This window comes from Podarcis pityusensis (assembly GCF_964106645.2).
Source record: "Podarcis pityusensis genome assembly, chromosome: 9".
NCBI classification, from domain to species: domain Eukaryota; kingdom Metazoa; phylum Chordata; class Lepidosauria; order Squamata; family Lacertidae; genus Podarcis; species Podarcis pityusensis.
In genome coordinates, this window is record NC_138034.1 from 26,443,496 (window position 1) to 26,469,165 (window position 25,670).

General features: G+C 42.8%; 1 long non-coding RNA gene across 4 annotated transcripts in view; it reads left to right on the forward strand.

Annotated features, from left to right (window-relative positions):
* Window positions 1-19,734, forward strand: part of LOC308485163 — a 33,533-nt gene extending 13,799 nt beyond the window's left edge. The window contains exon 3 of one of the 4 annotated variants that reach the window (XR_013990430.1): window positions 19,610-19,734. This is a non-coding gene — a long non-coding RNA (uncharacterized lncRNA). The other 3 variants (XR_013990431.1, XR_013990432.1, XR_013990433.1) reach the window with 3 other exon arrangements.
* The last annotated feature ends 5,936 nt before the right edge of the window (window positions 19,735-25,670 follow it).

Below are 25,670 nucleotides of genomic sequence, written 5' to 3' on the forward strand. Positions count from 1 at the left end.
CCCCTTCCCATTCAAAGTTGTGCAGGAGATCAACCATTCTCCAGTAGGGTGCTCCTGTAAATCAGCAGAGAATTCTACCAATCAATTCCACTGTCAAAAGCTTTCTTCGTCAGATTTTTGACCTTCTGGACAGACCTTTCTATAAGCCCATTCAACTGAGGAAAGTTAGGGCTTGATGGTGTGTGTTGAAAATCCCAGTCTTTGGCAAACAGCCTGAATTCTGCACATGAGAACGGTGGAACATTATCACTGAGCACTTCATCCGGAATACGATGTCTGTTGAATATCCCTTTCAGGTTAGCAATCACTGCTCTACTGCTGGTACATTGAATTGTGCATATTTCTGGAAAGACACAATAATCATCTGTAACTATTAAGTAGTTCTTGGAATGCCATGTGAATAAGTCAGCTTTTTTCTTCTGGTAGGGCCTTTGAGGAACTGGATTCAATGGCTCTGGTTGTTGATGTGACTTGTATTTTAAGCAGGTGAAACAACCTTCTGCCTTAGCTATTATATCCTGATTAATTTTAGGCCAATATATCACATTTCGTGCATTTTCCCCCGATTTCTCAATGGCAAGATGATCCTTGTAGATTTTATGTAGTATTTCTTTATAAGGGCTAGGAGGTATCACTACTTTGCTTCCTTTGAAGATCATGCCATCTATCGCTGTGAGTTCATGTCTGAAATTCTAGTAATCTCTGAAACTTACATCACATATGCCCTTAGTCTCATGCCAGCCTCTAATTACTACTTCATTCAGGATTTGCATAGATCTTTATCAGATTCATCTTTGATCTGTTGTAGTTTCTCATTTGCCATTTTCATTTGCCACAGGAAGGGAAGCAACAAGCATATCCACATAAATATGTCTCTGAAATCTTTTCCACTACTGTAGTGGGGAAAACAACACTTGAAAGCGCATCTGCAGTGAACAAACATTTCCCTGTTGTGTTTAAGTCACCTACAGATGATACTTCTGCAGTCTGAGCGTCGTTCATTTGATCTGTAATGTACAGTCATTCAGTGGTTCGTGTAATATGGTTCTGAGAGGCTTATGATCAGTTTCCACAGCCACTGTGTTGCCATAAATATATTGAGTAAATCTTTCACAAGCAAATAATATACTAAGTAACTCTTTCTCAATCTGTGCATATCTCGTTTCAGCATCAGTGAAGGACTGGTAAGGACTTTGTAAGACCGCAGCACTCAATTAGATGTTGAGGAATCTTCTGAAATCAGGATTTGGCAAAGCCACTGATTATTTCTCTCCCTTAAATTATAAAGTAAGGTATTATAAAGTATAAAGTAATTGAGATATCCAGCTCAGTGATGTGCACATAGAGCATATGTATGGTTTTATGATAGATTTTGGGAGCAGATGCAATACCAAATGATAGGTGCAAACATCTCTAATGTCAAAATGGAGTACTCAATGCAGAGGTGTACCTAGGCTCCCTTGTGCCTTTGGCAAGGAGATGTATTGGCAGCAGCGCCGCCACCACCCATCTCCAGAAAAAAATGTGACATAATTCAATAATCACAAATGACTCTTAAACTGGGTGTTTAACAGCACAATCCTACTCAAAAGTAAATCCCAAAAGTAAAAGTAAATTTACTCAAAAGTAAATGGGGCTTCCTTCCAGGAAACTGGGCATAGGACTACAGCCTAAATCAGGCAAGCCAGAGGCAAGAACTTCTGACAATATCCCACCTACCTTTTTGTTATTTCTAACAAGGCACCAGCAGAAAGGCACTTTCAAACTGTGCCATTATCTCCTCTCTGGCTGATAATTTTTTTCTTTTCTTTTTTAATTCTCTTGTTGAGATCTCTTGGATCTAGGCATATGCACAACTGACCATTATGTTTCTCCCCAAGTACCAATGAACTCACCCAGTCAGCTGGTTCACCTGTTTTCCTAATTACTTCTAAGTCCTCCATCCTGTCTAGCTCAGTAGGATAGCAAATGGCACTTTCCTGCATCACTGAATAACGGGAGGCACTGTATTATTAATCTGGATGGAGTCTTCACCTGGTAAAGCAGCCTAATCCAACAAACAAGTCCTGCTACGAGTGGCCCTTACCCTTGGACAGTATGGCCCTGCAATGCAAAGATGTGTTTTACCAGATTTAATTTTTCACAGGTTGCGACCCAAGATGAGTGTCATATTCTTGGGTACAATAAGGAACAACAGGCTGCTGTTCTCTGTTTTGGCCTTATTGACAGACTGGGAGAATCTTTTTCAGATGAGTTCTGTTAAATAGGATAGATGTCTCATTCACCTGCACAGAGAGACTCCAGTCCCTTTCACTAGTCTTTATTACTTCTACTACCATCAACATACAACTTACCATACTTTTCTGTGTATAAAATGAGCTTTTTTTTACTCTAAAATAATGTTTAAAAATGGGGGTCGTCTTATACACTGATAGTGCATGGGGGGGAACGGGTGATTGGTTGCAGTCACAAGCAGGAGCTTGTCAGTGGCGATTTTGTGGGTGATTGGTGGCTCCATCAAGTGCTGGTTTGGATTGGCTGCTGCCTCAGTAATTGGGTGGGTGATTGGTTGCTGTGGCAAGGGTTGCTGTGGATTGGCTGTCGCTTCGGGAATTGGGCATGCAGTTGCCCTCTGCTGTTGGTGTGTGGGCAGGTGCATGTTGTCTTTGGCGAAGCAAACGATTGTCAGCGTATGTCATTCGGGTTAGTGATTTTCTGCATTTGCCACCCAAAAAAGCTCAACAACTCTGGGCCATCTCCCCCCATTTTCTTAAATTTGAGTCGTCGTCCCCCCCCCCGTCTTATACACGGAAAAATATGGTATCATCTAAAGTATCTTCAACAGTCTGCACCTGATTTTTCTTTCTCTGGTTTAGCTACACCTTTTGAAATTATTATGCTTCCCAAAGTTCAAACATTATTTTCCAAATGCTCTACAGTGTTTGGGTCCTAGCTGCATTCCACACTTTTCCCATGCTTATTTCTTTTGACTTTCTCCTTTCACAGCTGCTTGTGAGGAAGGCATTTCGCCCTTTTGAACTGGCTTCCTTATACTCTGTTCCTTAATATGCAGAGTAGGGACAACATATTCACATGTTTTCAGAGCTGTGTTCTGTACTTTCACAGTTTCTGGATTCAAGTCCAATGGCAAAGGAATTATCTCAATTCTTCCTTGCTAGCTGTAGTGAAGGGGGATAAAAAAAGATGGCAAGTTCAAAAAGTGCCAGTTGTTTGATTGAATCACTATGACCGAGGACTCAGCAACATTGGCAAAGAAAAAGCACTTTATGAACATTATATATACAGTGGTACCTCAGGTTACATATGCTTCAGGTTACATACGCTTCAGGTTACAGACTCCGCTAACCCAGAAATATTACCTCGGGTTAAGAACTTTGCTTCAGGATGAGAACAGAAATTGTGCAGCAGTGGTGCAAGCAGTAGCAGGAGGCCCCATTAGCTAAAGTGGTGCTTTAGGTTAAGAACAGTTTCAGGTTAAGAACGGACCTCCAGAACGAATTAAGTTATTAACCCGAGGTACCACTGTACATTATAGCACTGTGATACCAGATGGTGCTGTGGAGTTCTGATTTTGCCAACCTGGTTTTTCATGCAAAGTTTACAACACATTTAACTGAAACGCTTCTTTGATGTGTCTAGCTCCAGCCCTAGCTCAGGTAACAGAAACTGTAAAGGGCAATCCTTGCTGGTGTCCCTTTTGTTTTTCAAGACATTACTGGAGTGCTCATTTTCACACATGCAGTTGTCTCTCGGGCGGGTGGGGCATGGTGTATAAAATACAACACTATCTCTTTTTTTTAATAAAATGTGGGAAGTTCTTACATCATGTGAATTGCACCCTTGTTGTTTCTCACACTGCTTTGTGGCAAACATCCCTGTAACTAATTGAAACTACTTGGGAAGAGGGCAGGGCTTGAAACTGTGGTTTGGTTTTGGTTTTTCGTTAGGTAGAGGCATGCACACCTACACAGACAGCTAATGCAAGCTGGGGCAGCTCCACACTATACATTCAAAGCATATTCAACACATATGACTCCCCACAAGAAATCATGGGAACTGTAGTTTTCCCTCGAGACATACAATTTTCAGTGATCTTAACAAACTATAGTTCAGGCTTCCTCAACCTCAGCCCTCCAGATGTTTTGAGACTACAATTCCCATCATCCCTGACCACTGCTCCTGCTAGCTAGGGATCATGGGAGTTGTAGGCCAAAACCATCTGGAGGGCCAAGGCTTGAGGAAGCCTGCTATAGTTCCCAGGATTTGCTTCAAATGTGCATTGAATGTGCTTTAAAAGTGAGCTCTCAATTAACCTGCATAGACAGAAAGAAGATTCTGCATCCCCAGAAGATGTGGGAGTCTGTTTGGGGGAATTTCACCACACCCCGACAAGTATCACCTGGAGAACAGAATACTTGCTGAGATTTTCACCATCATTATCTATTTCTGGAGATTCTGACTCCTTTTCCTATTATGCAAGTCAGTTGACAGGGATTGCTCTCTTGGTTTGTTTGCATGGGGGTGGGGAGGAGGCTGCACCCCCAGAAATAGCACCTGAGAAGGACACAGGTAGAGATCACCACAATCACAATCCTTCCACGATTGCAAACATTTCTCCCACTCCATGGAAAGTGAAGGCTTGGAGAAAAGTGCACATTGAGAAGTCACTACCAAAATAATAGCATGTGGCTGATTCACATAGAAATCCATGGTGAAAAAACAATGCAATAAATAGAATCAAACTATTATAAAAGCAATCTGAAAATCAGGGAATGAAGGGCCTGAAATGGTGGCATTACTACAGGGTGGAGCATGTGTTGTGTGCCTCCTGAAGCAAGAAAGAAGCAGCAGTACGTAATTTGGATTGGACCAAAGATTTGGATCTTTGTACACTACACTTTAAAATCAGCTTTAAACAAGTTTAATTACAATACCTTCCTAGCTAAAGGACCATAGGAAATACTGTTCTAGTTCTATTTACAAACACTTATAAAGGTTCCCACAAACTACAATTCCCTGGGTTTTTTGGGGGCAGAACAAAAACTGTTTAACTGGTTCAAACAATGCTTTTTTCTTTAAAAAATTGTGTAGGGGTTCTCTCATTTTCCTACTCATTGAAATACTGCACCTCAATGAAGCCCAACTTAGATTCACAAAATGTTTAGGGGTATGTGTACCCCTGCGTACCCCCAGAAAAAAAGCACTGAGTTCAAGCCCATGTAAGTCTTTAGTGCAAAGTTACCTTTAGCCAACTAGTTCAGAGCCACCGTCAATCAACATGGGACTGTACTACAAAGAGTTGCAAATGTCAAGCAAACCTCAAGGATATGGGAGGTCTAGGATTTCAGCATCTTTTTCAAAGCTCAACAGTACTGTAGTCAGTGGGGTGGAATTGGACCAGAACTGCAGTGCTGGGAAACGTAGGTCCAAGCTTTTCTCTCTTTTCCAGATTGAAATCCACATACCACCACAACCCCAAGCTCTGCTGTGAAGCCTCCAGTTCGAAGGGACAATATTGTGCCTATGTTTTCCCTGCCACCCACTCATGAGGCTATTAGCAGTTTGGCAGGATTTTGAGAATAAAAAGAGCACAAGGGCAAGAATTATTACCCTATCCCTTGGCCACTGCCACATCCAGACCCCCACCCCATGCTAGCAGCTTCATCAATGCTTTGAAAATGGCAACAGATTCCTAATAAATGACCCTTAGGAATAGTTAAAAGAATAAAAATAAAATCTTTGTAAGTAGATATTGCTTCTGATTGTTTTCCAATGGGTACACTTTATAGATGAGTAAACAGAGGGAAACAATAAGCAAATAGATATGAAGAGCAATTAAAACTATTAAAATTATCCAATACCTAAAAATGCTCCCCAAGTGACTTTTCCAGTTTCCATAGCACATTATTGGCTCGTCTAGAAATAGAACTGTTGAGTGCACATTTCTCCCAAAGTATTAGCAAAGCTACCTTGCTGTTGCTGTCATATATAGTTAATTCTCAAGGCGATCTAAAATTGCACGTATTTTCTGCTTTTACAAAGCCGAATAATCCTGTTATTCAACTTAATGCACTAGGAATTTGCTGATTATGACATGTAGGCTCCCATCTGATAATAGTTTTGCAACCTCTGAATCAATCACTCTAAATAGCAATGTACATGACATGTTGTAGTCCTTTATCTTTAGGCAGTATTTGACATGAAAAATAAAACTGGCTTAAACTGAAAGGCCCATAATTTTATCTGGAAACCCTGCACTGTTCCCACTTCAGACCACATGGCTGGCTGTACTCTCTCAACAGGAATAAAGAAAATAACGGAACTTCCGGGTCAGCGCCATCGGCAATGGCAGAGTTCCTCTGACCGAGAGGAACCTGCTCCATGAAAATCGGGTCTTGTGGCTGCGGCGAAGGCGGAGACCCTCTAAAAATCCCAGGCGGAGGAAGCCTGGGAACGTGGGATTCGGCTGACACCAGGAGCGCCTCCCCTACTCGCAGGGAAACCCTTTTTCGGGGATCCGAAGCGACGTGGGGTGAGTGGCGCGGTGTTTTGAATCAACTGCTACTTTTACGGAGTGAATCCGCACAGCCATTGCCGGAGAGCGCTGACTTTTTCCTGTGGACAATTGGACTCTAAACAAGTACCCGTGAGTAGAACGGAGAATTGGATTAAGAAACATTTTAATTTGGCACTGAAGCGGGAAGGCTCTAAACAGGAAGTCCGCCTCCCGTTTTTTGTAAATAGATTGAAGCAAAAACTTTGTAAGCTAAAGTCTGGAAAGTCGTATATAAAGGTCTAAATTTCCTTCAGTTATTACCACCAAAACCCCTCTTGGAAGCAGGAGAAAAGGGGGGGAATTTTTGACTGTTTAAGCCTGCAGGAGAGAGAGTAAAGAAAGATAAATTTCCACCGTCTCAAACCTGGGAACGGGGTTTCAGAGACAGAAATTTATGGGGAAGTTCATCAACTGTGAATGAAACGTCTTTTGACAGATAGTAAAAAAAGAGAAACAAATTGACTCCAATGTTGCTTCTTGCATTCAAAAGAAACAAAGTATTTGAAAAATGAAAGTAATTTTCTTTTGTTGGTCCTGCTTTCAAAAGATGGATACAAATAGAAATTGTCTCCTCTAGAGGGAGCTTGTTAATTTGTTGCCGGAGTCGATCTGGGGATTTCACAGCTGTAAGATTAGGATCGTGAGACCAGACTCTGACCTTGAATAAAAATGTGTTTAGAAGAAGTTTTGGTGCTTGCTTTTTGCAAGGCAAGCGCTTTGCTGGAGCAGATGCATGAGAAGATGGATTTGATGACTGTTGCAGTTAAAAATTTTGGACAAACGGCGAATACCCATATAGAAACCATTCAGGAACCAGCCCAGGAACTTGTTTTGACAGGGCAAGCGCAAGTGCAGAAGATAATGGAGGAGGTTGCTGTTGAACCTCAAGTAACACAAATGGAGAGATCCGAGGCCTTGCAGGAGCATAAGCCGCTGTTCTTGAAGTTTGAATCTGGAGCGGACCAGGGGGAGGTCTGGAGTTGTGAGGGCTCTTAATTTTGGAAGGACTTTGAAACATGCTTTTAAATACTTCCTGGATTACAGTGTTGACTGTAGGGAATGGGCTGATCTGCTGAGGAGAGATGGAGATATTTTTGGATTGGAGTCCTCCCGAGACCTACCCCCCAATGAGAAAGGAAAGAAATTAAGAAAAAGATCAACAAAAGACAAAGTAAAGTGCAGGTATAAACAAGAAGAAGATCTGCAGAAGGGACATGGAAAAGACTTAAGAGCCTCGGACATAAGATCACCAGGTTGATGGACTAGATGGAATGGACAAGAAGGACTGACAAAACCCGAGACCAGGAAGAAGAGACATTGGATGAAGATTGGAAGAAAGTTTTTTTAAAAAAATATTTTGAGAATTAGTGTAAAATTAATGAGTATTAGGAAAAATGTTGGAATGAAACTATTTGGCTTTAGTAGAAATGATATAAGGAGTTATGTACATTAAGTTTTAAGTTTTAAGGTGTGGTTTTTTAATGGTAAGATAAGGTTAAATAAATTAAGGTAAATTGAATGACAGAATATAGTGAAAGATAGAAAGGATTTGTTGAGTTAATTAAAAGGTTAGATCGTTAAGATAAATTATATAACAAAAATTGAGAAAGATGGAAAGAATTTGCTGAAACAATTAATTAAATTAGAGTACAAAAAGGGAGGTGTGAGGAGGTCGATGAAACAAGTAAATGAAAGATAATGATATGGAACATTGGATGTGTATTTTAATGTTATTGGGTTGTTGTTTTTTGCTGTATTGTTGTATTGTTTTTTATGTTTTTATGTATTGTAATGTATGCTTTGTCAAATTTTTTGTTGTTTTCTTTTTCTTTTTTTCTGTAATTCTTAAACTTTTAATAAATATCATTTAAAAAAAAGGAATAAAGAAAATAACTTTGTAGATGGTCAGAAGTGTCATTCTAGCACACAGAAGCTGATGTACTGGACTATTCTATGGCATCGGGTCTTAAGTCACATTGATCAAAACACAAGTGGATATCTATTGGCTTGCAGAGGCTAGATATAGTAGTGGCCATTAGGAGCCATTGTCATCATCAGATCCCAAAAAGAAATGTGTATACTGCCCTTCAACATTAGCTTTGAGGGCAACTTACAAATTAAAACCAATCAAAACATCAACAGAAGTTGAAAGCAACTTAAAAATGTTAGTTTCTGTTTGCCACTGTGCAGCTGCTTAGAGTCACAAGACTCTGTTTACATTCCAGAGACATTCCAGGCTGTTGGAAGTCTCACGGAAGACAGGAGACGGATGTGACGTTACTGGTTTCCTGTCCCTTTGTTTGTTTCAGTTGCTCTCTGCTCTCACAGAGAGAGGATGATATATTTTCTGTCTATGTAGCTTAGTAATAAAACTCATAGCAATGTAGCCATAAACTTCATCACTTCCGCGTGCTGTTTTGATTCTCTGCCGAATGGGAATGTGCCTGGAGCCTCATCAAAGGCTCAGGTCGTTAATCACATTGGAGGGCAATTCCGGAAGTGGGGCTTTATCAGCTCGGCCGAGCGCAGGTTCCGACAAAAAAAACAGGCCTAAGTTGGAAAAAATAAAAAGGTACCAGAAAGATCAAATTATGTGTGCACAAGTGAGCTTCCCTAGGGAAAGGGTATCAGAGATAAGAGCAAAAACCAAAAGTATCCTCTCTCCCAGTTGCCAGTTGCCTCACTTCTGACACAAAGAGCACTCAGAGGAGACCATCAACCAGAGACCATAGTATATGGGCAGATTCATGTACGAGCAAGTGTTCCTTCAGGGACCTGAGGCCCCAGTTGTGTAGTATATCATAGGTATTGAACTGAGCAATTATTTCCCACATATTCAATAAACGTTTTCCAATCTTCTTTAAACATTTAAACAAGTGGCCAATTTTTGATTAGAAGTTCTAGCATAAGAAGGTTTCCTAATATGTCAGAAATTCAACATGATATTGGCACCTATACCAGTGGAGGGTGGTGGGACCAGTGGGGCCTATTTCCCCCTTTTTCTTACTATCACTGCTGCATGTTGGGCAAGTTTCAACTGCCAGCCCAGTTGGCTTCTGTACAAGGAATAGGGAGGGATGGCCATCTTGTTCCTCACCTCAGTCAGCAAAAAGTCTTGGCTTCAGAAAGGTCACAAGACAGCAGTTGGTGAAATACAAGGGTTGTGAGCACTCAAGCTCCAGTAGAATCTTCCACCCACAGACTGAAATTTTGTAACTTGTCTGGAAAAAAACATGACAGTGCTTGATCTTGAGAAACACATGAATGAAAGAGAAAGAGACCCATGATTCCAGGGAAGGGAGAGAACTGCAGAATCACTTAATTGAGAATTGAGAAAAATACGCAAATGCAAGGAAAGCTTCTGTGACGTATGGCCATCCAACCTCTATGTAAAAATCACCAGTGAAAGAGAGTTCACCACCTTCCAAGGGAGACAGGGAATTCTGGGAAGAATCCACCACCTTGAAGGCCATAGGTGAACAGCTGGACAAATGCAACTCTCTTTGTTCCTAACCTTGAACCAATATATTGGGGGCCCTCGTCTTCGTGGGGTTGATAGTGGAAGCCTGAAAAGAAGGTGGAATTCTTGTTTATTTTTTAAAGCTGAACAACCAATAGATTTAATTGTTTATATAGTGTCCCACCAAATAACCTGCACACTACCGCCTCTGTTTTCTTTCCTGTGGGGAATGAGCACAGAGCTTTCAGTCTCACATCTATATTTGCTCCAAGCACAATCAGACACCAGCACCAGAATAATATATTTTTGCCTGGCCACCAGAGAAATGTCTCAGTTTATTATCTTGTTGGTTGTTTATCTGAACAATTCCTCAAAACCTTTCTGTTTGGTTTCCTCCAGTCAGATGTTTATTGGAATTTAAGGATTCTAACCACATGTTTAGGCTGACCACTTGCATCCCTATCAGGTCTCCTTGCACCTGCTCCTAATATGTTGTTGTTCGCTGCATTTTTGTTGCAAGTGATAAGTACTGGCAGGTTCTCTGACCACATACAGTTGGCTTTAGAGTGGCATTCCACTGCCCTTCTTTCGCGTCCCTGGACAGCCTTATTTATTTATACCTTGCCTTAGTTTCCACTTGCCAAGGTAGTTCTCAGGGTAGCTAACAATGTTCAAAATACACTAAAACAACCAACTACAAAACAACTAAAATAATTTAAAAGCCAAACACACACACCACCACCACCACCACCACAACAACAACAACATCAACATCAACAACAACAACAAACCAAGAAGCAGCAGCACAGAAAATTTAAAGTAGAGTCACCTTAAAATACCAAAATTAATGGAAAGGCCACAAGCCCACCCATGGTCTCTAGTGAAGGATGGGCTGTAAATATAAATAATAAAATAAACAATAAGCTAACTAAATTGTGGACAGTAAAAGCTAAGGAGAGGGACAAACACCAGCAGAAAGTTACAGAAAAAGCCCTCACATCCAGTAGAGGCTGTTCTACCATTAGAGTAAATGAGGCACCCAGTTTGGCTTCAGCCAGCCAGCCCCCCCCCCCCCGCCACCTGCCCTCTTACTAGCAACCAGCACTGACTTCCACTTCTTTCTTTATTCCCTGCAGAACCCAGCAAGAGAGAGGAAAGGGACAAAACTAGAATGAGTTGACTCTGTTTGTCATTGGTTCTGGCTTAGGGATGCCAGACCTCCAGGCCTGACATAGAGTCTCCTGGCTTGCCTACCTCCCCCACCAGGTTACAGGTGGAGGGCTTGACTCTCCAGGTAGACAAGAGTAGTTGACGATGCTGATCGGCAAAATTTTCTAGCATTGATGAATAAGTGCATGGTATACACAAAGTAGGGGACGTGGGTGGCGCTGTGGGTTAAACCACAGAGCCTAGGGCTTGCCGATCAGAAGGTCGACGGTTCGAATCCCCACGACGGGGTGAGCTCCCGTTGCTCGGTCCCTTCTCCTGCCAACCTAGCAGTTCGAAAGCACATCAAAGTGCAAGTAGATAAATAGGTACCGCTCCGGCGGGAAGGTAAACAGCGTTTCCGTGCGCTGCTCTGGTTTGCCAGAAGTGGCTTAGTCATGCTGGCCACATGACCCAGAAGCTGTACGCCGGTTCCCTCGGCCAATAAAGCGAGATGAGCGCCGCAACCCCAGAGTCGGCCACGACTGGACCTAATGGTCAGGGGTCCCTTTACCTTTACTATACACAAAGTTACAGGTTTTTCTCTTGTTGACAGCTGACAAAAAATAGTGATGGCCCATATGATCCTAGTGAAAATGAGCAGTTACCAAAAGAAAGCCTGTGTCATTCACCACAAACGTCAGAGTAGGGCAACCACAGCTTCTGCATTGTTCAGGGAGACCTTCCATTCACCACAGAAGATAGTTCCCCTCAGCTTTAACAGAGTACCTCACAACTTACACAAGAGTCAGTTAAAGTCAAGTTGTTAAATACCGTACCAAGATTTGCATTTGCATCATCATCATCATCATCATTTTACCTACCCACCACTCTAAGGTCCCTGGGTGGGTTACAACAATTAAAACACAATATTAAAAACAATTTAATCCCCAAAATAAGGTGGGTCCTAAAAATATACATCTCAAGTGTCAAGAGGTGCATCTTTTGCCTGACACAGTTCTGTTGGGATGGAGTTCCATAACTTTAGAGTTTGTATCCAGTTTGTTCAGGTTTTAAATCATGACCAACAGGACACTTTGTTCTTCATCTACCCATTATATAATGCTCTACCTGCCTGCCCGACATACATTTAAAGCACATGACTTGCCCCAAAGAATCGTGGGAACTATGGTTTGTTCAGGGTGCTGGGAATGTGCCTCTAGGAGGTGCAAACTATAGTTCCTAGGATTTTTTAGGGAAACTATGGCTTTAAATGCTTCTGAATGTATGGCGTGCACTCAGCATCAGTATAGAGAAAGAAAAGTTGCTGTAGGAAGTAGTTTGTCATAAACAGAGCCGACCCAGCCATTAGGCGGTGTAAGGCCTCCACCTCAGGTGCCGGAAGCCTCCAAGATGGCATTCCCACTGGTCCTGCCACCTCTGGTGGTGATGAAGTGGGCCAAAGTGACCCCTCTGGTGGGCCAAGTTTGGTGACAGGGATTTTTAACCTCCTTCAGCGGTGGAAACTTAAAGTTCTGAAGTAGAATTAGTGACATGGGAGGTTGACATCTCTGCCAGCATCGTGGCCCAAATCTGCTTCCCTTCTCTTTAAAAGTTAAAGTTTTAACCTTAAAAGGAAAATAAAAAAGATGCAATAAATCCTGATTATGGATCTGTCCCATTTACTTAGTTATACAGTATACTGCTTTCTGTTTTTTTTTTTAAATGATATTTATTAAGAATTTTAAGATTACAGAAAAGTCAAAAAGAAAAAAAAAGAAAAAAGCAAGGAAAAAACAAACCACACTCAAACAATACAAGTCAATAAAAATCAAAAGCAAAAAGCAAAAAACAAGACACATAACACATCAAAATCAAAAAACAAAAATAATCCACAAAAGTTTAAAAACAAATCCAATATTCCCAAATCCTTAACTGTCATTACCTTATTTCATCGACCTCCTCACCCCTCCCTTTTTTGTATTCTAGTTATTGATTATCACAGCAAATCCTTCCCATTTTTCATAATATTCCATTGTGCTCTTTCGCAATTTAAAGGAACAAATATTGACAAAATATCTGAAAAAGGAAACTTTGTTGTTAGATCTGCTGTTAAAAAAAGAAAAGAAAAGAGTTGGATACAAATAGAAGTTCCTCCCCTAGAGGGAGCTGGTGAAACTGTTACTAAACTTGAACTGGGGAGCAGCTGCAACAGATTAAGATCGTGGGAATAGACTTCTGACCTTGTACAACAATGTGCTCAGAGGCTCTGGTGCGTGCTTTCTGTAAAACAAGTGCTTTATTGGAACAGTTACATGAGAAGACGGATTTGATGACTGTTGCGATCAGAAATTTTGGACAGGTAGTGGGTATCTATATAGAACCCACTCAGGAATCAAATCAGGAATGTGCTCTGACAGATCAGATGAAGGAGGAGGTTGTGGCTGGACACCCAGTATACTGCTTTCTGAGCACACAAAGTACTCACACATCTCAATAATCTCCCAGGTAGGAAAAAAAATGTGGGCTGAGGGAGGAGAGAGCTGTCTTTTCCTCCACATGGCAGTGAAAGAGATGAGGCTTAGAAAGGATGACTTGCTCAATGCCACCCAGTTTGTTGTTAATGGCTGAGGTGACATTGAACTAGGGAAATCTGGCTCTGGATCTCTTAACTTCTAAAGCAAGGATGGGGAAGCTTTTTCATCCCCTTCTGGGCAAACTTTTGGGGGCCGCATTCAGTGGTGATCAGGGCCCGAGGGAAAAGTGAGCAGAGCAAGGAATGTAATGTTTACCTTTGTACAGCAGGTACACACCCTCTGCACACACACACACACACTCCCCCCACTCCATCCTTCATCTAGACAAGCACCAGGCAGCCCTAAAATACCCCCACAAAGTAGTTCCCATGAGGAGCGTGGCCTAGGGAGAGCCCCAAGGGACAGATGGAGAGGTCAAGAAGGTCACAATTGTCCCCCAGACCTGAGGTTCCCCACCCATGGCTGCAGTACACCAGCTCAATCAGGGCAAGTGTTTTTCTTAACCTGTTCTGCGTCAACAAAGCATTATACAGTAGGCAAAAATGCAAGCTACATGGCCACAAATAATTCTTTAAATTCCGTGTATTATTTTCATAATACTAGAAAGGACAGCCAGGAATTTATGACTACTGATAATCATCATTAGCTCGGGGATTGGAAGGACTAATTAAAGACTATAAATGGCACATTCCTTCTGAGCACCCTTAGGAAAATTGCATGGATCGAGTAAGTCTGCATTGCTCTGGGGAACTCCTGTCTCCTGGCAGAGGTGGATTTAGGGGAGCATGACCAGTTCAGGTATAGAGCCTTGAGAGTGCTGCAGGGGCGCCTCAACTATGATGTAGAATGGAAAGCAAGAGGCAGACAGTGCCGAATTTTGGGGTTGCACAGGGCACCCATTTAAATTTGAGACTCCAAGGTCCACTATTGCTCTTGAGCACGCCGGGGAAAGTAACTTTCTGTTGGACTATTTGCAGAATTCATACTATGCTTGCAATTGTATCTTGCTTTTTTGCAAAGAGCCAGACTGGAGAAGGAGACAGGGACTGCCTGAGTATACCTGTAGGAAGAAGGGTCCTGTTTTCATTAGTACATTCTGAGCTTTTTTCAGGACATGCAGTGCCTTCATTTCAGGCAGTACTTAACTGAGAGATAGCAGGGCTGCAGCGTGCATAGAAGCTATTAACCTCAACAATGCAGACACCAGTTGCCAAAGCCCAGTGCTTCAGGCTCTAGGAATAGCAAGCCAGCAGCTCGTGTGACACAGAATCATAGAATCATAGAACTATAGAGTTGGAAGAGACCATGAGCGCCATCAAGTCCAACCCCCTGCAATGCAGGAATCTTTTGCTCAATGTGGGTCTTGAAATTAAGAGGTTCATGCCTTACCAACTGAGCTATCCTATGGCAGTTCTCTGGAAGGCAACCAGCTTCCCCTGGTGTGTACTGCTGCACCGGGAAGGAGGATCCCAACACTCTTACCCAAGGGTGATGTGAGGTGGCAGAGGAGATCAGGGAACTGTTATCTCTACACTATGCAGGCATATAGCACCACCTAGTACAGGCCACTGCCATAACTGCTCACACTCACACAAAGCATTGCCACCCACCCAGGAACCGTGTCCTCCCAAAGTGCTGAAGTAATAGCTCTTATACCTACGGTACCACCTTGCAAAAACGTCTGGTAAGGCAATCTTTAGCCCAAAACATCCAGAGGGCACTGGGATTTTGTTTCAGGCCAGGTCCTGGCTAGAGAGGATCGACAACAATAAATGCTCTGTTGGACATACAGCCCTTAAAAAACCCCACATTCTTGCTTTCTCGGTCCTAGGATAATGAACATTTTGTGAAATTGACTAGCCAAAGAGGCACAGAGACAAATGAGTTATTTCCACAGTGAACTGGAGAGTTTATAACTTGTCCCATGCTACATGTCACCAGGACTCATGCAGTGTTTGCTCAAAAGCTGTTTTGTTTACTGTACCGTTGTGGGAGGAAATTGACAACATGGAAATGCTCGAGTAAGTTTGGCAGATGCTCTTGCCGAGTTCAGTAACCCTTACAGTAACCCCCTGTGTAACAAGCATGGAATGCTGATGCATGTCTGAGGATTCAAAAATAGATCTGTGTGCGCATACAGTTCTGGGAGGCAGGTTAAGGAGAAAGGAATTCAAGGAATAAAAAGAAAGAGGAAGAGTTGCAGAAGTCCTGTCCACTTCTGACTGTTGTGCTTCATTAAAGCAAGGAGGGCTAATTCTGAAGGTCTGCTTTGTGTCTTGTTCTTAAAAGCAAACCTGAAGCATTTGTGAAACCATCGTGCTTGGGATTTTTTGTTGCGGTTCCTTTTAAACTCAAGGTCATTTTCAGTGTCCTTGTGAAATATTTCCTGTGGCTTATTTGAAAAACTTTCCCCACATACCTTTCAAAAAGATACTGCATTTTGTTTTGAGCTTCTCTGTAAAAAAAACTTACTAGAAACACGTGGTTGAATTGAGGATACTTAAGAAGTTACTAAGGAACTGGTTGTTTGAACTTAAATATTTGTGGCAGAGCATTCACCTGCAACACCAGAGTAGCATCCTCCTACAAGGCCGCTGTACCAGTAGAATTTGTAGGGCTCAGTGTGGAGCAATTGAACATGCGAAGGAAAAAGATGTCTTTCACCTGTAGAGTGCATTCCGGTCGGTGAGCAAAGCCAGAGGTAAAAGTGGGTGGAGTTTGCAGCATTGCATAGACTGGGCCCCTCCATTCAGGTGTGTCATTGAAGGTGTATCCTTCAACATGGGGTATAAAAAGTTAATGGGATTTAAGCAGGAAGTTACAGGATCTACACTGATTGGAAATGAAGTGGTGCGACTGCCTCAGAACTTTTGCAGGCATAAACAGTTATTGAAAGCAGGATCATGTGTGACTACCCTGAAAGCATCATTTGCACAAATAATCAGGAATGTGCAAGAAGAGGAGTTTCCAGAGGGGCCCTTAATGAGCTAACCCCATCTCTCTGCCTCTTCCTTCCTCTCCTCATTAGTCACACATAGGAGATGGCAGGCAGGATATATGGGGTGCTTACCCTCCCTGAAGGGATGCAGGTGACGCCGATCAGAAGTCGGCGGTTCGAATCCCCGCGACGGGGTGAGCTCCCGTTGCTTGGTCCCTGCTCCTGCCCACCTAGCAGTACGAAGGCACATCAAAGTGCAAGTAGATAAATAGGTACCGCTCCGGCGGGAAGGTAAATGGCGTTTCCATGCACTGCTCTGGTTTGCCAGAAGTGGATTAGTCATGCTGGCCACATGACCAGGAAGCTGTACGCCGGCTCCCTTAGCCAATAAAGCGAGATAAGTGCCACAACCCCAGAGTTGGCCACAACTGGACCTAATGGTCAGGGGTCCCTTTACCTTTACTACCCTCCCTGAATGGAAATGAATGAGGATAAAGTAATCTCTTGCTCCATTTCAATGCATAGGGAGGGAAGCATGTGGCTTTTTGGAAGAGAGGAGCTCTTATGGATGCTTCTCTAGAGATCAGCAGTTATTTATTTATTTCGTTCCTGCCACCTGGGTTCCACTTGCTGTTCTGCTTCAGCACTCCCCCATGCTCCAGATAAAGAATGGGCAAGGATCCTCTTCCACTGCCATACAAAGTAGCTTATTTCTTAATAAATATATTCTGCAAATTCATTCCTGGAGAAATATTGAACATCAAAGAAACCACAAACACTCTAATCCTAAACACTTATACTGATAAGCAAATCCCATTGACCGCAGTGGTATTTATGCCTGGGATTTCAGTTTCTATTTAACATTTAGTACACAATTGTACCCAGCAAACATTCCATGGGGCTCACTCCCCATAAAGTATGCCTTAAATATGTATGTATGTATGTATGTATGTATTTATTTAAAAAGAAATGCTTAATTAAATACATATGTTTTAATGAAGATATAGATCTAAGTTAGTGCTTTGCCGAAGAAATAATTTCTTCACTCTCTGGATGGGGATAAAACACAATCCTCCCCAAAATCACAGGGTGTGTGCGGGGAGAAGACATTTCTCTGAACCTGTGGGACTTTCCCCCATTTCCCCCTGCTTTTTAAACACATTTTGATGTCAATGGATTCCGGAGTTCTTCTTTAACCAGGCAAAACACAAAACATGTTTGCCTGCTGTTGGACTTCCCATGGTCATCTGGTTAGCTCTCCATACATCTTCTTCTTTCAGGCAGGAGAGGCACTTGCCAGTGTTTAAACACAAACTTTGTTTCTTTTTTCATCACCTTGTTGCTTAAGGCAGATCTGTTCCACTAGAAAGAATGTCCACTGAAAACAGACAATGGTATGTGAAATAAGAGGGGAAGGCCCAAGAACAAGCAGAAATGTTACTGTTAAGTTGTGGGTGAACATATCAGACGACACAGCGATTCTTCAAACAGCTCTTGTTTATTCCCAGGCCAGAACAGAACTGAACTGAAGGGTTCAGTCAGCCTGCTTATATAGAGCTCCAGTACAATGTAACTGTAACAATTTTCTAAAACTATCCAATCACTGAACGTCACTTTTGATCCCTTATTTGCATAACTATCTACAGTATCCCCCTGCTGGCCCAGGGTGAGAACTTCAGTACATAACAGTTACCTACAGTGGAAGTCCCCAGACAGGCCGAGTGATCATTGCTGAGTGATGACCAGTGTCACCATCTTCATGAAGCATCCATATAACCCTGTTAAAAAAACAACACCTTCAGTGTCTTGGATTGGGGACAGGAACTAAGAGGAGCCAATGGCTAAGGAAATGCATGTTAGGAACAAAACTAGAGTCCCAGCAGAAAGTCCTGCAACCAATTTCCAGGTTTGTGTGTAGTTTTCTTTCCTCTGTAGTAGGTTTGTGAGATAAAGAATGCCAGCCAGCTGGTCTCTCGGCCAGCAGCAGAAGCTGACTGGCTCTGGACTCTCTGCACTGAGGGATGAGTCGCACTTAGAGACAGGCTAGCTGGGAGAGCTCAGGTGGAAGGAAGCGCTGAAGCTCAGTGGTAGAGAATATGTTTTCTTTTTATGCAGAAGGTCCCAGGTTCCAATCCCAGGCATCTCTAGATAGTTCTAGGAATGTCCCCTTTCTGAACCCTGTATAACTGCCTGTCAGTGCAGGCAATGCTGAGGTAGATAGATGAATGATCTGATTCAGTAGAATACATCTTCCAGTGTTCCTATGATCCCATGAGGTGAGTGCATTCACAGTATTCAGAGACTCCACAATAGGGATGGGCAAATAGGTCAGTTTCTGTTTCTCATTTTCCAGCCTTAAATTGCTTCCCCACACTTCCACATCTGTTTGTGAATTTTTAAAAACTAGTTCTCAAAAATAAAGTATCATCTTATTGTGAATTTCTCCTAATATCCTTTTTTGGGGGGGGTATGCAATATTGCCTAATACAGTGGTACCTCGGGTTACATACGCTTCAGGTTACATATGCTTCAGGTTACATACGCTTCAGGTTACAGACTCCGCTAACCCAGAAATATTACCTCAGGTTAAGAACTTTGCTTCAGGATGAGAACAGAAATCGTGCTCCGGCGGCGCGACAGCAGCAGGAGGCCCCATTAGCTAAAGTGGTGCTTCAGGTTGAGAACAGTTTCAGGTTAAGAACGGACCTCCAGAATGAATTAAGTAACCCGAGGTACCACTGTATCCAGAGTTAGATCCTGCATTTAAATTAACAAATAGAAGTGGTAATAGGCAGAGGCAGAGGCATAAGTACTGATTTAAGGCTTTCTTGCCACGGGATATTGTTTAATCTTGGACCTTGGTAGGTATCCTTTTAGAAATGAGGCACTGGTTGTTGTTTTTTGGAACGTGGAATTGTCTTAGTTATTGGCGTGCATTTATTTTCACTTAGGAAGGCATGCCATAAGTTGCTATACTAGAAAAGCGAAATCTGAAGTAACCTCAATTGTTCTGGGACAACAACAACAACAAAAGATTGCGCCACAAATTAAATAATAAAAAAGTTAATGTTTTAAACAGAAAATCTCATTAAAAATAAACAAATTATTGCTGGGTCATCCAAAGTTCAGAGCAGCCTTGCTGATTGTGAATATTCAGTGAGATATTGAACTGACGTCAAAGGAGGCTAAGGCTAGATGCCACCTGTGATAGCCCTGCTTCTAATTAATGCAGCTTTTGCCAACCTGGTGCCCCCTAGGTGTTTGGGGCTCAAGCTCCCATCGACATTAATGCATACACAAGGTTTTTATTAAAGGTTTAGAACTCCGACTGCTTCTCAGATTGCAGTTTTGCTGTGTAACTTGAGCTGACGTACATAGGAAATGGAAAAATGTTCCGTTGTAAACAGAGGCTAGACAAACAACAAAAACGCCTGCGGACATGATTTCATTCCATTTGCTCCCGCTATTATCTTATCAGTTTTAAAATGAAACATAAGCTAAACAAATGAAATGCCACTGTTTTTATAAACAGATCTCTTCCATGTAAACTCATGCCACAGGTGCTTTATAGGAACATAGCAAGGCATGCATCTACCCTAATATGCACAGTGACATACTAGTTTTGAAAATGGGAACCTGAGGCGCGGGATTCTTGAATGAGGATAAGATTGTTGCGTGATGAGATTGTTATAGGTGAATGTTAAGGGGAATGTAAGTTGAATGGTAAATGTGCATAACAACCAGCAATTGTGTACATTCACCAGGCCTCAGTAGGCCCTTTAAAAATCCATACATGCTCAGGTTGTGGCAAACATTTCAAGGATAGGAAACGTTTTGTTAGTTCAGCAGCAATTTTAGTGCAAAGTTCTCCCAATATACACATTTGTACATGCAGTTTTGCCATATATTCACATTTTTGCAAGGCAATGTTTCCTAATACAATCCATTTTCTAAACTATTTTCACAAATATATGTATTTATATACATTTCCTCTAGTATGTGCATTTTTACCCAGATTATTTGGCTGAACAACAGCCATCCTATGATGTTGTGCACTTTCCCCAAATTTTGCAAAATTCAGAGAAGTGCAAATTTCAAAGGCTTCAGTTTGTGCATTGTTACATCTTTCAATGTGACCTCATCAAAGGTGTCCCTTATCCCTGACTGCAGGTGGTTGGTTACCCACTGGCTCTCTTGCTGCAAGGCAGCAGGCTCCTTTAGTGGGCTGCCCAGGTACAGAGGTCACTAAAGGTGAGGCAGCCGGTGACTCATTTCCCCACCCCGTTCTCAGTTTCACAGCAGTGACCACTGGCTTATATAGCTTGCTTGTTAACTGAACCACGGGAAACTGAGACCCAGTGAAACTGAAAGTAAATGCTGCCAAAGCCCTAGGGTTGTGAGCGTGCAAGCCTGATCCTTCACTCGTGACTACACAATTGAGGCCTTTCTCTAGCATGGGAAGTTTTTATTGACTCCCACGTTATTCATCCATGTGTTAATCACATATTTAAAATGTGTTGTTGATGAGACTCTAGTTGAAGTTCAACGCTAAAGTTGCTTCATCGATTGAGGCATTGCTGTAAACAAAATTCAAGCAATGTTCACGTAGGTTTCCAAACAATACTTGAATTGTCTCGCCGTTGTGCAGAATGGCCTTGTCTAAAAATTTTGTACGACCTCAGTTGCTTAATGCCTTTCGATGACTGTTGGTTACTAGCTATCCAGCACATTCAATCTGGGTAAGGCCTCAGGGAAAGTGCCTGAGAATTGGAATGTACAGTACTCAGTGGAAGAGAAGGATCCTAAGGAGTGGGGTTGGCAGCCAGCTGGCAAAATGCAACTCCGCGAAACAAATGTTGCTTTAAAGGAGAAACACACTGTTTGCCTAAGGGTCTTCTCCTCTGTGCTCAACTTGAATATTTTATAAACATGTATTACACAAAGCACTATAAGATTCTCATACTCTCTTCCCAACCAAATTCCTACCAGCTGCTGAGCCATCAAGAGTTGCTAAGTTCAGGTTTTGGTGTCTCATCCCGGGAAATGTGACGGAACAAGAGAGATCTTTCAAATAGTTTAGCCCTGACCTTGTCCACAGTCACCAAGCAGTGAAAGCTTTTAGCACCGCTATGCTGGTGCTTGCGCTCTGCCTAGGAAACAAGCATCCATGTATCAGTAGGTACACCAAGTAGGTATTAGGGCTAGGTGTGTCAAAGGAGGGCTGGAGTACTGGCTGAGGGGGGATACGTTTTGTGAAATACTTTTTTCTGGAGCGTCCTGTGTGTGTGTGTGTGTGTGTGTGCAGAAGAATGTAACATAATAATTCATATAAACAATTAAAAAATCCCCCAATCCTAACTTAAACATATTTATTGATATATGTGTATATTTATATTTATATGTCCAAATGAATATCCAAACGAGACTGATGATCATTTGATAAAAATTCAAACATAGAAAAGGCAGTGAGATCTTCAAACCACTGAGTAATGGAGGTTGAGTGCTTATCCTTCCAGTCTTGAAGCAGAAGTCTCTTTACCACCATAATGTCTCATAGGATCCGCTTTCATTGTGCCCACAAAAAGGGAATGTAATTTAGAAGTGTCTGAACACCTGAAAATATAAATAATTCCAGTTGAGTTGCCCGTTATGGCGGACAGGAGCTCTTTCGCGGAAAGGGCGCCGGTGCTTTGAAGCCAGGGGAGAACCACTAGAGCGCCGCGGTACCCCGAAAAACCCTCAGATCGAGCGTTCTGAGGACCTGGTGTTCCTGTGGGTGTGTGGAACAACTCCCCCGCTCCCTGATAAGCTCCAAAAAGAGCGCCGAGTGCGAGCGGGGTTGGAGACGGAGGCACTTGGGAATTGACGCGCTTCCTTCATTGCACGAAGCTCTGAGTCTGGCAATCGTGAGCGGCCAATTCCTCCAAAGAAAAATCGATTGGAAATTCGTGAGTAAAAAGATATAAATTTGACTCTTTAATTTGGAAGTTGATGTGGAGTCCAATACACGTGCAACGTCATTTTGAGCCCACGGACAAATAATATTATTAGTTTTGGTGGGTGGGTGGGGAGTAGGCTGTATACCAAGAACCTTCTAACCCCTGGATACAGCAAGTGTTAAAATATAAGCCAGGCTACCTTTCAGTTGAGGTGATAGCCTGGACAACGAGCCATTAGCGGGAACAAAGGAAATGAATCTGTGTGATGTGGCAAATGGGTAGGCCTCCGTCCCTCAACTCGTGAGTAGTTAGAAGGAGAGTTTTGCAGTGATGTGAGCTAGAAGCAAATCGGAAAACTGGGGATAGAGAGAGCAGTGTTTGATTTCTGTTCGAATCCAAGCCTGTGGCTATGGGAGAAGCAAGACCCTTTCGGGGTGTTGATGCTGTGAGCCCCTCCATCGTAGGCTCAGGTGGTTTATATATATAAACCATATATTATAAAGACACCACAGCCTTCACTGTGCCTCCTTTAGTAGTAGTAGTAGTAATGATGATGATAATAATGATAATAATGTATTATTTCTACCCCACTCATCAGACTGGGTTCCCAGCCACTCTGGGTGGCTTCCACCGTATATAAAAACACTGTAAGACATTACACCTTAAAAAGCTTCCCTATACTAGGCTACTATCAGATGTCTCCTAAAATATATATAATTACTCATCTCCTTGACATCTGATGGGAGGGCATTCCACAGGGTGGGCGCCACTACCGAGAAGACCTCTGCCTGGTTCCCTGTAGCTTTACTTCTCGCAGTGTGGGGACCACCAGAAGGCCCTTGGTGCTGGATCTCAGTGTCCGGGCTGAATGATGGGGAGGTGCTCCTTTAGGTATACAGGGCCCAGGCTGTTTAGGGCTTTTTTTTCCTTTCCTTTTTTTTATAATAGTTAGTTTTTATTTCATTTTAATACAACACATACAAAAAGAAAATATGAGGCTTTTTAGGGCTTTAAAGATTAGCACCAACACTTTGAATTGTGCTCAGAAATGTACTGGGAGCCAATGGAGGTCTTCCAGGACCAGTGTTTTATGGTCGCAGTGGCTGCTCCCAGTCACCAGTCTAGCTGCTGCATTCTGGATTAGTTGTAGTTTCCAGATCACCTTGAAAGGAAGCCCCGTGTAGAGCGCATTGCAGTAGTCCAAGTGGGAGAGAACCAGCACATGTACCACTCTGGCAACACAGTGCGCAGGCAGGTAGGGTCTCAGCCGGCGTACCAGATGGAGCTGGTAGACAGACACAGAATTAACCTGTGACTCCATGGACAGCTGTGAGTTCAAAATGACTCCCAGGCTGCGCTCCTGGTCCTTCAGGGGCGCAGTTTCCCCATTCAGGAAACATGAACTTTGGAAACATGAACTGTGTGATTGACCAAGAGCCCTTTGAATCATGCACTGCTCAGAGACTGGGGTGGTGTGCAATAATAACAAATCATCTGCACAAATAACTATTTTAAATTCCACTTCATGTAAAAAACAACAACCATGAATTTTCCTATTCTGCTCCAAATGCAAATAAAATATCAACGGAGAAAGGACTGCTCTGCCTCATACTTCTCCAAACCAAGCACACTTGAAAGAATTCCATTTGTTCACACCTGTGATTGCTGAGAAAGCTGTAAGATTCTATTCCAATTCTTAAATTCCCAAGGAAACCTGGTGAGAGCATGCCAAGGTTGTGGGATTGTTATGCAATACAGTAAGAGCCCTCAGGTGATACTAAGCCAGTTCATTCAGTTTATTTGATCTACCTTCTTTTAGCTATACAGCTGCAACGTTACTCATGATATCACCAGCCACAATCAAAGCACCAGAACACATTCCACTTTCATTGTCAGCATTAGCTAAAGGAGAATGAAGTTCTAAGCTGCCTAGCACAGGCTCTCATGGTCCTCTCCTTTCAAAGTAAACATTGACAGGTATATCTTTGCTTGATTATCCATCTGTCTCGAGAGACAATGGAGTGCGTCTCTGGGGGTAAAATCAAACTGCTGCATTAGCCTGGCGGTCCTAAGCTGCCCAGATGACAAGGTCCCCTCTTGACCACATTGATATGGTTTCAAAGGACAACAGAGCAATACATTAGGCACCACCTTAGGAGCAGGGATTGCTAGAAAGAGGAGTACAAGGTGCCATCCAACCATCTCAGGGACTCCAGATTTGTATATGGTTTACTCCTTAGTCTTTTCTTCTCCTGAAGTTATCCCACAAGGTAGCAGAGGTGTAGGATCAGAGTTTTCCTTCTCCTAGATGGGCTACCTTCCCAGGTTGAAGAGCCCCATCTGCCCCCTCTCCAGCCCATGCAGAAACTGCTTTCTTGACCATTGGATCCACTGTTGGTCTCATCCACTCAATCCGCCGGAGCCTGTCTTCACATGCAAGGGAAGTCTCTAACTCACTGAAGGTTTGAGACCCATCAGCTATCTCACCTGGTTTAGTTGGCCTGTTGAAGCTGTTTCCTGGGGTGTGGCCTCTGTCACATACTGACAGCTTCTAGGAGCCACAGGTAAGAGCTGAGTGCAGGGTGGGGACCAAAGGTGGACAAACAACCCCAGAAGGAGCACAACAAATCCCCCACCAGAGGCACTACCCCTTCCCTAACATGCCGTATACCCATGGTATTTTTTAATATATATATATACAGTGGTACCTCGGGTGGTGCTGTGGTCTAAACCACTGAGCCTAGGGCTTGCCGATCAGACGGTTGGCAGTTCAAATCCCCACAACGGGGTTCGAAAGCACATCAAAGTGCAAGTAGATAAATAGGTACCGCTCCGGCGGGAAGGTAAATGGTGTTTCCATGTGCTGCTCTGGTTCGCTAGAAGCGGCTTAGTCATGCTGGCCACATAATCTGGAAGCTGTCTGCAGACAAATGCCGGCTGCCTCAGCCAGTAAAGCAAGATGAGCTCCGCAACCCCAGAGTTGTCCGCGACTGGACCTAACGGTCGGGGTACCTTTACCTTTACCTCGGTTTACGAACTGAATCCGTTCTGGAAGTCCTTTCTTAAACCAAAA